At 48.4% G+C, this 8,979-nt stretch overlaps 26 non-coding genes and 11 pseudogenes across 26 annotated transcripts; all 37 read right to left on the bottom strand.

The window, feature by feature from the left end:
- Positions 1 to 98: 98 nt before the first annotated feature.
- Positions 99 to 217, bottom strand: LOC135763621 (5S ribosomal RNA; annotated as a pseudogene).
- Positions 218 to 342: 125 nt separating this feature from the next.
- Positions 343 to 461, bottom strand: LOC135763609 (5S ribosomal RNA; annotated as a pseudogene).
- A 120-nt stretch (positions 462 to 581) lies between these two features.
- LOC135763597 (5S ribosomal RNA) lies at positions 582 to 700 on the bottom strand. Its single transcript, XR_010539553.2, has one exon. It is a non-coding gene; the product is annotated as a 5S ribosomal RNA (ribosomal RNA).
- Positions 701 to 826: 126 nt separating this feature from the next.
- On the bottom strand, positions 827 to 945 carry LOC135763011 (5S ribosomal RNA). The gene has a single exon (XR_012337514.1). It is a non-coding gene; the product is annotated as a 5S ribosomal RNA (ribosomal RNA).
- A 125-nt stretch (positions 946 to 1,070) lies between these two features.
- Positions 1,071 to 1,189, bottom strand: LOC135763370 (5S ribosomal RNA). Its single transcript, XR_012337594.1, has one exon. It is a non-coding gene; the product is annotated as a 5S ribosomal RNA (ribosomal RNA).
- Positions 1,190 to 1,314: 125 nt separating this feature from the next.
- LOC135763771 (5S ribosomal RNA) lies at positions 1,315 to 1,433 on the bottom strand. The gene has a single exon (XR_012337513.1). It is a non-coding gene; the product is annotated as a 5S ribosomal RNA (ribosomal RNA).
- Positions 1,434 to 1,558: 125 nt separating this feature from the next.
- On the bottom strand, positions 1,559 to 1,677 carry LOC135762624 (5S ribosomal RNA). The gene has a single exon (XR_010539172.2). It is a non-coding gene; the product is annotated as a 5S ribosomal RNA (ribosomal RNA).
- A 126-nt stretch (positions 1,678 to 1,803) lies between these two features.
- LOC135763585 (5S ribosomal RNA) lies at positions 1,804 to 1,922 on the bottom strand. Its single transcript, XR_010539552.1, has one exon. It is a non-coding gene; the product is annotated as a 5S ribosomal RNA (ribosomal RNA).
- Positions 1,923 to 2,047: 125 nt separating this feature from the next.
- LOC135763573 (5S ribosomal RNA) lies at positions 2,048 to 2,166 on the bottom strand (annotated as a pseudogene).
- Positions 2,167 to 2,286: 120 nt separating this feature from the next.
- LOC135762315 (5S ribosomal RNA) lies at positions 2,287 to 2,405 on the bottom strand. The gene has a single exon (XR_010538874.2). It is a non-coding gene; the product is annotated as a 5S ribosomal RNA (ribosomal RNA).
- A 126-nt stretch (positions 2,406 to 2,531) lies between these two features.
- On the bottom strand, positions 2,532 to 2,650 carry LOC135763562 (5S ribosomal RNA). Its single transcript, XR_010539550.1, has one exon. It is a non-coding gene; the product is annotated as a 5S ribosomal RNA (ribosomal RNA).
- A 125-nt stretch (positions 2,651 to 2,775) lies between these two features.
- LOC135763550 (5S ribosomal RNA) lies at positions 2,776 to 2,894 on the bottom strand. Its single transcript, XR_010539549.2, has one exon. It is a non-coding gene; the product is annotated as a 5S ribosomal RNA (ribosomal RNA).
- Positions 2,895 to 3,019: 125 nt separating this feature from the next.
- Positions 3,020 to 3,138, bottom strand: LOC135763538 (5S ribosomal RNA; annotated as a pseudogene).
- Positions 3,139 to 3,258: 120 nt separating this feature from the next.
- LOC135763997 (5S ribosomal RNA) lies at positions 3,259 to 3,377 on the bottom strand (annotated as a pseudogene).
- Positions 3,378 to 3,502: 125 nt separating this feature from the next.
- LOC135763301 (5S ribosomal RNA) lies at positions 3,503 to 3,621 on the bottom strand. The gene has a single exon (XR_012337585.1). It is a non-coding gene; the product is annotated as a 5S ribosomal RNA (ribosomal RNA).
- Positions 3,622 to 3,746: 125 nt separating this feature from the next.
- LOC135762894 (5S ribosomal RNA) lies at positions 3,747 to 3,865 on the bottom strand. The gene has a single exon (XR_010539432.2). It is a non-coding gene; the product is annotated as a 5S ribosomal RNA (ribosomal RNA).
- A 125-nt stretch (positions 3,866 to 3,990) lies between these two features.
- On the bottom strand, positions 3,991 to 4,109 carry LOC135763770 (5S ribosomal RNA; annotated as a pseudogene).
- A 126-nt stretch (positions 4,110 to 4,235) lies between these two features.
- LOC135757309 (5S ribosomal RNA) lies at positions 4,236 to 4,354 on the bottom strand. Its single transcript, XR_010536120.2, has one exon. It is a non-coding gene; the product is annotated as a 5S ribosomal RNA (ribosomal RNA).
- A 125-nt stretch (positions 4,355 to 4,479) lies between these two features.
- LOC135763526 (5S ribosomal RNA) lies at positions 4,480 to 4,598 on the bottom strand. Its single transcript, XR_010539547.1, has one exon. It is a non-coding gene; the product is annotated as a 5S ribosomal RNA (ribosomal RNA).
- A 126-nt stretch (positions 4,599 to 4,724) lies between these two features.
- LOC135763515 (5S ribosomal RNA) lies at positions 4,725 to 4,843 on the bottom strand. Its single transcript, XR_010539546.2, has one exon. It is a non-coding gene; the product is annotated as a 5S ribosomal RNA (ribosomal RNA).
- Positions 4,844 to 4,968: 125 nt separating this feature from the next.
- On the bottom strand, positions 4,969 to 5,087 carry LOC135762314 (5S ribosomal RNA; annotated as a pseudogene).
- Positions 5,088 to 5,207: 120 nt separating this feature from the next.
- LOC135763503 (5S ribosomal RNA) lies at positions 5,208 to 5,326 on the bottom strand (annotated as a pseudogene).
- A 120-nt stretch (positions 5,327 to 5,446) lies between these two features.
- Positions 5,447 to 5,565, bottom strand: LOC135763490 (5S ribosomal RNA). Its single transcript, XR_010539543.2, has one exon. It is a non-coding gene; the product is annotated as a 5S ribosomal RNA (ribosomal RNA).
- Positions 5,566 to 5,691: 126 nt separating this feature from the next.
- Positions 5,692 to 5,810, bottom strand: LOC135762455 (5S ribosomal RNA). Its single transcript, XR_010539010.2, has one exon. It is a non-coding gene; the product is annotated as a 5S ribosomal RNA (ribosomal RNA).
- A 125-nt stretch (positions 5,811 to 5,935) lies between these two features.
- On the bottom strand, positions 5,936 to 6,054 carry LOC135762622 (5S ribosomal RNA). Its single transcript, XR_010539170.2, has one exon. It is a non-coding gene; the product is annotated as a 5S ribosomal RNA (ribosomal RNA).
- Positions 6,055 to 6,180: 126 nt separating this feature from the next.
- LOC135763478 (5S ribosomal RNA) lies at positions 6,181 to 6,299 on the bottom strand. Its single transcript, XR_010539542.1, has one exon. It is a non-coding gene; the product is annotated as a 5S ribosomal RNA (ribosomal RNA).
- A 125-nt stretch (positions 6,300 to 6,424) lies between these two features.
- On the bottom strand, positions 6,425 to 6,543 carry LOC135764007 (5S ribosomal RNA). The gene has a single exon (XR_012337512.1). It is a non-coding gene; the product is annotated as a 5S ribosomal RNA (ribosomal RNA).
- A 126-nt stretch (positions 6,544 to 6,669) lies between these two features.
- On the bottom strand, positions 6,670 to 6,788 carry LOC135762620 (5S ribosomal RNA). The gene has a single exon (XR_010539168.2). It is a non-coding gene; the product is annotated as a 5S ribosomal RNA (ribosomal RNA).
- Positions 6,789 to 6,913: 125 nt separating this feature from the next.
- On the bottom strand, positions 6,914 to 7,032 carry LOC135763467 (5S ribosomal RNA; annotated as a pseudogene).
- Positions 7,033 to 7,152: 120 nt separating this feature from the next.
- Positions 7,153 to 7,271, bottom strand: LOC135763455 (5S ribosomal RNA). Its single transcript, XR_010539540.2, has one exon. It is a non-coding gene; the product is annotated as a 5S ribosomal RNA (ribosomal RNA).
- Positions 7,272 to 7,397: 126 nt separating this feature from the next.
- LOC135762313 (5S ribosomal RNA) lies at positions 7,398 to 7,516 on the bottom strand. The gene has a single exon (XR_010538872.2). It is a non-coding gene; the product is annotated as a 5S ribosomal RNA (ribosomal RNA).
- Positions 7,517 to 7,641: 125 nt separating this feature from the next.
- LOC135763350 (5S ribosomal RNA) lies at positions 7,642 to 7,760 on the bottom strand. Its single transcript, XR_012337644.1, has one exon. It is a non-coding gene; the product is annotated as a 5S ribosomal RNA (ribosomal RNA).
- A 125-nt stretch (positions 7,761 to 7,885) lies between these two features.
- On the bottom strand, positions 7,886 to 8,004 carry LOC135763443 (5S ribosomal RNA; annotated as a pseudogene).
- A 120-nt stretch (positions 8,005 to 8,124) lies between these two features.
- Positions 8,125 to 8,243, bottom strand: LOC135763009 (5S ribosomal RNA; annotated as a pseudogene).
- A 126-nt stretch (positions 8,244 to 8,369) lies between these two features.
- Positions 8,370 to 8,488, bottom strand: LOC135754796 (5S ribosomal RNA). The gene has a single exon (XR_010534726.2). It is a non-coding gene; the product is annotated as a 5S ribosomal RNA (ribosomal RNA).
- A 125-nt stretch (positions 8,489 to 8,613) lies between these two features.
- On the bottom strand, positions 8,614 to 8,732 carry LOC135756077 (5S ribosomal RNA). The gene has a single exon (XR_012337511.1). It is a non-coding gene; the product is annotated as a 5S ribosomal RNA (ribosomal RNA).
- Positions 8,733 to 8,857: 125 nt separating this feature from the next.
- Positions 8,858 to 8,976, bottom strand: LOC135754195 (5S ribosomal RNA). Its single transcript, XR_010534146.2, has one exon. It is a non-coding gene; the product is annotated as a 5S ribosomal RNA (ribosomal RNA).
- Positions 8,977 to 8,979: the final 3 nt, after the last annotated feature.

The following is an 8,979-nucleotide window of genomic DNA, read 5'->3' as shown; positions in this document are numbered from 1 at the left end:
TTCAAGGCTAATGTGGCAACGCAATGACATCGGAAATGGTTACAGAAAGGACGCATTCATGGGAAAATATGACATGAATAAATATTTAATTAATTAAATGCTTACAGCACCTGGTATTCCCAGGCGGTCTCCCATCCAAGTACTAACCAGGCCCGACCCTGCTTGGCTTCCGACATCAGACGAGAGCGGGCGTGCTCAGGGTGGTGTGGCCGCAAGCGAGTGCTGACTCGCTTCGATAGACACTTCAAGACTTATGTGGCAACGCCATGACATCAGTGAACGCTTACAGAAAGATCGCATTCATGGGAAAAAATGACATAAAAAAATAATTAATTAATTAAATGCTTAGAGCACCTGGTATTCCCAGGCGGTCTCCCATCCAAGTACTAACCAGGACCGACCCTGCTTGGCTTACGAGATCAGACGAGAGCGGGCGTGCTCAGGGTGGCGTGGCCGTAAGCGAGTGCTGACTTGATTCGAGAGACACTTCAAAACTAATGTGGCAACGCCATGCCATGGGAGAACGCTTACAGAAAGGACGCATTCATGGGAAAAATGACATAAATAATTAATTAATTTAATTCTTACAGCACCAGGTATTCCCAGGCGGTCTCCCATCCAAGTACTAACCAGGCCCGACCCTGCTTGGCTTCCGAGATCAGACGAGAGCGGGCGTGCTCAGGGTGGTGTGGCCGTAAACGAGTGCTGACTCGATTCGAGAGACACTTCAAGGCTAATGTGGCAACGCAATGACATCGGTAAATGGTTACAGAAAGGACGCATTCATGGGAAAAAATGACATAAAAAAAATAATTAATTAATTAAATGCTTACAGCACCTGGTATTCCCAGGCGGTCTCCCATCCAAGTACTAACCAGGCCCGACCCTGCTTGGCTTCCGAGATCAGACGAGAGCGGGCGTGCTCAGGGTGGTGTGGCCGTAAGCGAGTGCTGACTCGCTTCGATAGACACTTCAAGACTTATGTGGCAACGCCATGACATCGGTGAACACTTACAGAAAGATCGCATTCATGGGAAAAAATGACATAAAAAAATAATTAATTAATTAAATGCTTACAGCACCTGGTATTCCCAGGCGGTCTCCCATCCAAGTACTAACCAGGCCCGACCCTGCTTGGCTTACGAGATCAGACGAGAACGGGCGTGCTCAGGGTGGTGTGGCCGTAAGCGAGTGCTGACTCGATTCGAGAGACACTTCAAGGCTAATGTGGCAACGCAATGACATCGGTAAATGGTTACAGAAAGGACGCATTCATGGGAAAAAATGACATTAAAAAATAATTAATTAATTAATTGCTTACAGCACCTGGTATTCCCAGGCGGTCTCCCATCCAAGTACTAACCAGGCCCGACCCTGCTTGGCTTCCGAGATCAGACGAGAGCGGGCGTGCTCAGGGTGGTGTGGCCGTAAGCGAGTGCTGACTCGCTTCGATAGACACTTCAAGACTTATGTGGCAACGCCATGACATCAGTGAACGCTTACAGAAAGGTCGCATTCATGGGAAAAAATGACATAAAAAAATAATTAATTAATTAAATGCTTACAGCACCTGGTATTCCCAGGCGGTCTCCCATCCAAGTACTAACCAGGCCCGACCCTGCTTGGCTTCCGAGATCAGACGAGAGCGGGCGTGCTCAGGGTGGTGTGGCCGTAAGCGAGTGCTGACTCGATTCGAGAGACACTTCAAGGCTAATGTGGCAACGCAATGACATCGGTAAATGGTTACAGAAAGGACGCATTCATGGGAAAAAATGACATAAAAAAATTTATTAATTAATTAAATGCTTACAGCACCTGGTATTCCCAGGCGGTCTCCCATCCAAGTACTAACCAGGCCCGACCCTGCTTGGCTTCCGAGATCAGACGAGAGCGGGCGTGCTCAGGGTGGTGTGGCCGTAAGCGAGTGCAGACTTGATTCGAGAGACACTTCAAAACTAATGTGGCAACGCCATGCCATGGGAGAACGCTTACAGAAAGGACGCATTCATGGGAAAAAATGACATAAAAAAATAATTAATTAATTAAATGCTTAGAGCACCTGGTATTCCCAGGCGGTCTCCCATCCAAGTACTAACCAGGCCCGACCCTGCTTGGCTTACGAGATCAGACGAGAGCGGGCGTGCTCAGGGTGGCGTGGCCGTAAGCGAGTGCTGACTTGATTCGAGAGACACTTCAAAACTAATGTGGCAACGCCATGCCATGGGAGAACGCTTACAGAAAGGACGCATTCATGGGAAAAATGACATAAATAATTAATTAATTTAATTCTTACAGCACCAGGTATTCCCAGGCGGTCTCCCATCCAAGTACTAACCAGGCCCGACCCTGCTTGGCTTCCGAGATCAGACGAGAGCGGGCGTGCTCAGGGTGGTGTGGCCGTAAACGAGTGCTGACTCGATTCGAGAGACACTTCAAGGCTAATGTGGCAACGCAATAACATCGGTAAATGGTTACAGAAAGGACGCATTCATGGGAAAAAATGACATAAAAAAAATAATTAATTAATTAAATGCTTACAGCACCTGGTATTCCCAGGCGGTCTCCCATCCAAGTACTAACCAGGCCCGACCCTGCTTGGCTTCCGAGATCAGACGAGAGCGGGCGTGCTCAGGGTGGTGTGGCCGTAAGCGAGTGCTGACTCGATTCGAGAGACACTTCAAGGCTAATGTGGCAACGCAATGACATCGGTAAATGGTTACAGAAAGGACGCATTCATGGGAAAATATGACATAAATAAATATTTAATTAATTAAATGCTTACAGCACCTGGTATTCCCAGGCGGTCTCCCATCCAAGTACTAACCAGGCCCGACCCTGCTTGGCTTCCGACATCAGACGAGAGCGGGCGTGCTCAGGGTGGTGTGGCCGTAAGCGAGTGCTGACTCGCTTCGATAGACACTTCAAGACTTATGTGGCAACGCCATGACATCAGTGAACGCTTACAGAAAGATCGCATTCATGGGAAAAAATGACATAAAAAAATAATTAATTAATTAAATGCTTAGAGCACCAGGTATTCCCAGGCGGTCTCCCATCCAAGTACTAACCAGGCCCGACCCTGCTTGGCTTACGAGATCAGACGAGAGCGGGCGTGCTCAGGGTGGCGTGGCCGTAAGCGAGTGCTGACTTGGTTCGAGAGACACTTCAAAACTAATGTGGCAACGCCATGCCATGGGAGAACGCTTACAGAAAGGACGCATTCATGGGAAAAATGACATAAACAATTAATTAATTTAATTCTTACAGCACCAGGTATTCCCAGGCGGTCTCCCATCCAAGTACTAACCAGGCCCGACCCTGCTTGGCTTCCAAGATCAGACGAGAGCGGGCGTGCTCAGGGTGGTGTGGCCGTAAACGAGTGCTGACTCGATTCGAGAGACACTTCAAGGCTAATGTGGCAACGCAATGACATCGGTAAATGGTTACAGAAAGGACGCATTCATGGGAAAAAATGACATAAAAAAATAATTAATTAATTAAATGCTTACAGCACCTGGTATTCCCAGGCGGTCTCCCATCCAAGTACTAACCAGGCCCGACCCTGCTTGGCTTCCGAGATCAGACGAGAGCGGGCGTGCTTAGGGTGGTGTGGCCGTAAGCGAGTGCTGACTCGATTCGAGAGACACTTCAAGGCTAATGTGGCAACGCAATGACATCGGTAAATGGTTACAGAAAGGACGCATTCATGGGAAAATATGACATAAATAAATATTTAATTAATTAAATGCTTACAGCACCTGGTATTCCCAGGCGGTCTCCCATCCAAGTACTAACCAGGCCCGACCCTGCTTGGCTTCCGAGATCAGACGAGAGCGGGCGTGCTCAGGGTGGTGTGGCCGTAAGCGAGTGCTGACTCGCTTCGATAGACACTTCAAGACTTATGTGGCAACGCCATGACATCGGTGAACACTTACAGAAAGATCGCATTCATGGGAAAAAATGACATAAAAAAATAATTAATTAATTAAATGCTTACAGCACCTGGTATTCCCAGGCGGTCTCCCATCCAAGTACTAACCAGGCCCGACCCTGCTTGGCTTACGAGATCAGACGAGAACGGGCGTGCTCAGGGTGGTGTGGCCGGAAGCGAGTGCTGACTCGATTCGAGAGACACTTCAAGGCTAATGTGGCAACGCAATGACATCGGTAAATGGTTACAGAAAGGACGCATTCATGGGAAAAAATGACATAAAAAAATTAATTAATTAATTAATTGCTTACAGCACCTGGTATTCCCAGGCGGTCTCCCATCCAAGAACTAACCAGGCCCGACCCTGCTTGGCTTCCGAGATCAGACGAGAGCGGGCGTGCTCAGGGTGGTGTGGCCGTAAGCGAGTGCTGACTCGCTTCGATAGACACTTCAAGACTTATGTGGCAACGCCATGACATCAGTGAACGCTTACAGAAAGGTCGCATTCATGGGAAAAAATGACATAAAAAAATAATTAATTAATTAAATGCTTACAGCACCTGGTATTCCCAGGCGGTCTCCCATCCAAGTACTAACCAGGCCCGACCCTGCTTGGCTTCCGAGATCAGACGAGAGCGGGCGTGCTCAGGGTGGTGTGGCCGTAAGCGAGTGCTGACTCGATTCGAGAGACACTTCAAGGCTAGTGTGGCAACGCAATGACATCGGTAAATGGTTACAGAAAGGACGCATTCATGGGAAAAAATGACATAAAAAAATTTATTAATTAATTAAACGCTTACAGCACCTGGTATTCCCAGGCGGTCTCCCATCCAAGTACTAACCAGGTCCGACCCTGCTTGGCTTCCGAGATCAGACGAGAGCGGGCGTGCTCAGGGTGGTGTGGCCGTAAGCGAGTGCAGACTTGATTCGAGAGACACTTCAAAACTAATGTGGCAACGCCATGCCATGGGAGAACGCTTACAGAAAGGACGCATTCATGGGAAAAAATGACATAAAAAAATAATTAATTAATTAAATGCTTAGAGCACCTGGTATTCCCAGGCGGTCTCCCATCCAAGTACTAACCAGGCCCGACCCTGCTTGGCTTACGAGATCAGACGAGAGCGGGCGTGCTCAGGGTGGCGTGGCCGTAAACGAGTGCTGACTTGATTCGAGAGACACTTCAAAACTAATGTGGCAACGCCATGCCATGGGAGAACGCTTACAGAAAGGACGCATTCATGGGAAAAATGACATAAATAATTAATTAATTTAATTCTTACATCACCAGGTATTCCCAGGCGGTCTCCCATCCAAGTTCTAACCAGGACCGACCCTGCTTGGCTTACGAGATCAGACGAGAGCGGGCGTGCTCAGGGTGGCGTGGCCGTAAGCGAGTGCTGACTTGATTCGAGAGACACTTCAAAACTAATGTGGCAACGCCATGCCATGGGAGAACGCTTACAGAAAGGACGCATTCATGGGAAAAATGACATAAATAATTAATTAATTTAATTCTTACAGCACCAGGTATTCCCAGGCGGTCTCCCATCCAAGTACTAACCAGGCCCGACCCTGCTTGGCTTCCGAGATCAGACGAGAGCGGGCGTGCTCAGGGTGGTGTGGCCGTAAACGAGTGCTGACTCGATTCGAGAGACACTTCAAGGCTAATGTGGCAACGCAATGACATCGGTAAATGGTTACAGAAAGGACGCATTCATGGGAAAAAATGACATAAAAAAAATAATTAATTAATTAAATGCTTACAGCACCTGGTATTCCCAGGCGGTCTCCCATCCAAGTACTAACCAGGCCCGACCCTGCTTGGCTTCCGAGATCAGACGAGAGCGGGCGTGCTCAGGGTGGTGTGGCCGTAAGCGAGTGCTGACTCGCTTCGATAGACACTTCAAGACTTATGTGGCAACGCCATGACATCGGTGAACACTTACAGAAAGATCGCATTCATGGGAAAAAATGACATAAAAAAATAATTAATTAATTAAATGCTTACAGCACCTGGTATTCCCAGGCGGTCTCCCATCCAAGTACTAACCAGGCCCGACCCTGCTTGGCTTACGAGATCAGACGAGAACGGGCGTGCTCAGGGTGGTGTGGCCGTAAGCGAGTGCTGACTCGATTCGAGAGACACTTCAAGGCTAATGTGGCAACGCAATGACATCGGTAAATGGTTACAGAAAGGACGCATTCATGGGAAAAAATGACATTAAAAAAATAATTAATTAATTAATTGCTTACAGCACCTGGTATTCCCAGGCGGTCTCCCATCCAAGTACTAACCAGGCCCGACCCTGCTTGGCTTCCGAGATCAGACGAGAGCGGGCGTGCTCAGGGTGGTGTGGCCGTAAGCGAGTGATGACTCGCTTCGATAGACACTTCAAGACTTATGTGGCAACGCCATGACATCAGTGAACGCTTACAGAAAGGTCGCATTCATGGGAAAAAATGACATAAAAAAATAATTAATTAATTAAATGCTTACAGCACCTGGTATTCCCAGGCGGTCTCCCATCCAAGTACTAACCAGGCCCGACCCTGCTTGGCTTCCGAGATCAGACGAGAGCGGGCGTGCTCAGGGTGGTGTGGCCGTAAGCGAGTGCTGACTCGATTCGAGAGACACTTCAAGGCTAATGTGGCAACGCAATGACATCGGTAAATGGTTACAGAAAGGACGCATTCATGGGAAAAAATGACATAAAAAAATTTATTAATTAATTAAATGCTTACAGCACCTGGTATTCCCAGGCGGTCTCCCATCCAAGTACTAACCAGGCCCGACCCTGCTTGGCTTCCGAGATCAGACGAGAGCAGGCGTGCTCAGGGTGGTGTGGCCGTAAGCGAGTGCAGACTTGATTCGAGAGACACTTCAAAACTAATGTGGCAACGCCATGCCATGGGAGAACGCTTACAGAAAGGACGCATTCATGGGAAAAAATGACATAAAAAAATAATTAATTAATTAAATGCTTAGAGCACCTGGTATTCCCAGGCGGTCTCCCATCCAAGTACTAACCAGGCCCGACCCTGCTTGGCTTACGAGATCAGACGAGAGCGGGCGTGCTCAGGGTGGCGTGGCCGTAAGCGAGTGCTGACTTGATTCGAGAGACACTTCAAAACTAATGTGGCAACGCCATGCCATGGGAGAACGCTTACAGAAAGGACGCATTCATGGGAAAAATGACATAAATAATTAATTAATTTAATTCTTACAGCACCAGGTATTCCCAGGCGGTCTCCCATCCAAGTACTAACCAGGCCCGACCCTGCTTGGCTTCCGAGATCAGACGAGAGCGGGCGTGCTCAGGGTGGTGTGGCCGTAAACGAGTGCTGACTCGATTCGAGAGACACTTCAAGGCTAATGTGGCAACGCAATGACATCGGTAAATGGTTACAGAAAGGACGCATTCATGGGAAAAAATGACATAAAAAAAATAATTAATTAATTAAATGCTTACAGCACCTGGTATTCCCAGGCGGTCTCCCATCCAAGTACTAACCAGGCCCGACCCTGCTTGGCTTCCGAGATCAGACGAGAGCGGGCGTGCTCAGGGTGGTGTGGCCGTAAGCGAGTGCTGACTCGATTCGAGAGACACTTCAAGGCTAATGTGGCAACGCAATGACATCGGTAAATGGTTACAGAAAGGACGCATTCATGGGAAAATATGACATAAATAAATATTTAATTAATTAAATGCTTACAGCACCTGGTATTCCCAGGCGGTCTCCCATCCAAGTACTAACCAGGCCCGACCCTGCTTGGCTTCCGACATCAGACGAGAGCGGGCGTGCTCAGGGTGGTGTGGCCGTAAGCGAGTGCTGACTCGCTTCGATAGACACTTCAAGACTTATGTGGCAACGCCATGACATCAGTGAACGCTTACAGAAAGATCGCATTCATGGGAAAAAATGACATAAAAAAATAATTAATTAATTAAATGCTTAGAGCACCAGGTATTCCCAGGCGGTCTCCCATCCAAGTACTAACCAGGCCCGACCCTGCTTGGCTTACGAGATCAGACGAGAGCGGGCGTGCTCAGGGTGGCGTGGCCGTAAGCGAGTGCTGACTTGATTCGAGAGACACTTCAAAACTAATGTGGCAACGCCATGCCATGGGAGAACGCTTACAGAAAGGACGCATTCATGGGAAAAATGACATAAATAATTAATTAATTTAATTCTTACAGCACCAGGTATTCCCAGGCGGTCTCCCATCCAAGTACTAACCAGGCCCGACCCTGCTTGGCTTCCAAGATCAGACGAGAGCGGGCGTGCTCAGGGTGGTGTGGCCGTAAACGAGTGCTGACTCGATTCGAGAGACACTTCAAGGCTAATGTGGCAACGCAATGACATCGGTAAATGGTTACAGAAAGGACGCATTCATGGGAAAAAATGACATAAAAAAAATAATTAATTAATTAAATGCTTACAGCACCTGGTATTCCCAGGCGGTCTCCCATCCAAGTACTAACCAGGCCCGACCCTGCTTGGCTTCCGAGATCAGACGAGAGCGGGCGTGCTCAGGGTGGTGTGGCCGTAAGCGAGTGCTGACTCGATTCGAGAGACACTTCAAGGCTAATGTGGCAACGCAATGACATCGGTAAATGGTTACAGAAAGGACGCATTCATGGGAAAATATGACATAAATAAATATTTAATTAATTAAATGCTTACAGCACCTGGTATTCCCAGGCGGTCTCCCATCCAAGTACTAACCAGGCCCGACCCTGCTTGGCTTCCGAGATCAGACGAGAGCGGGCGTGCTCAGGGTGGTGTGGCCGTAAGCGAGTGCTGACTCGCTTCGATAGACACTTCAAGACTTATGTGGCAACGCCATGACATCGGTGAACACTTACAGAAAGATCGCATTCATGGGAAAAAATGACATAAAAAAATAATTAATTAATTAAATGCTTACAGCACCTGGTATTCCCAGGCGGTCTCCCATCCAAGTACTAACCAGGCCCGACCCTGCTTGGCTTACGAGATCAGACGAGAACGGGCGTGCTCAGGGTGGTGTGGCCGTAAGCGAG

This window comes from Paramisgurnus dabryanus, chromosome 9 (assembly GCF_030506205.2).
Source record: "Paramisgurnus dabryanus chromosome 9, PD_genome_1.1, whole genome shotgun sequence".
NCBI classification, from domain to species: Eukaryota; Metazoa; Chordata; class Actinopteri; order Cypriniformes; family Cobitidae; genus Paramisgurnus; species Paramisgurnus dabryanus.
This window is presented reverse-complemented; position numbering and strand designations above follow the sequence as displayed.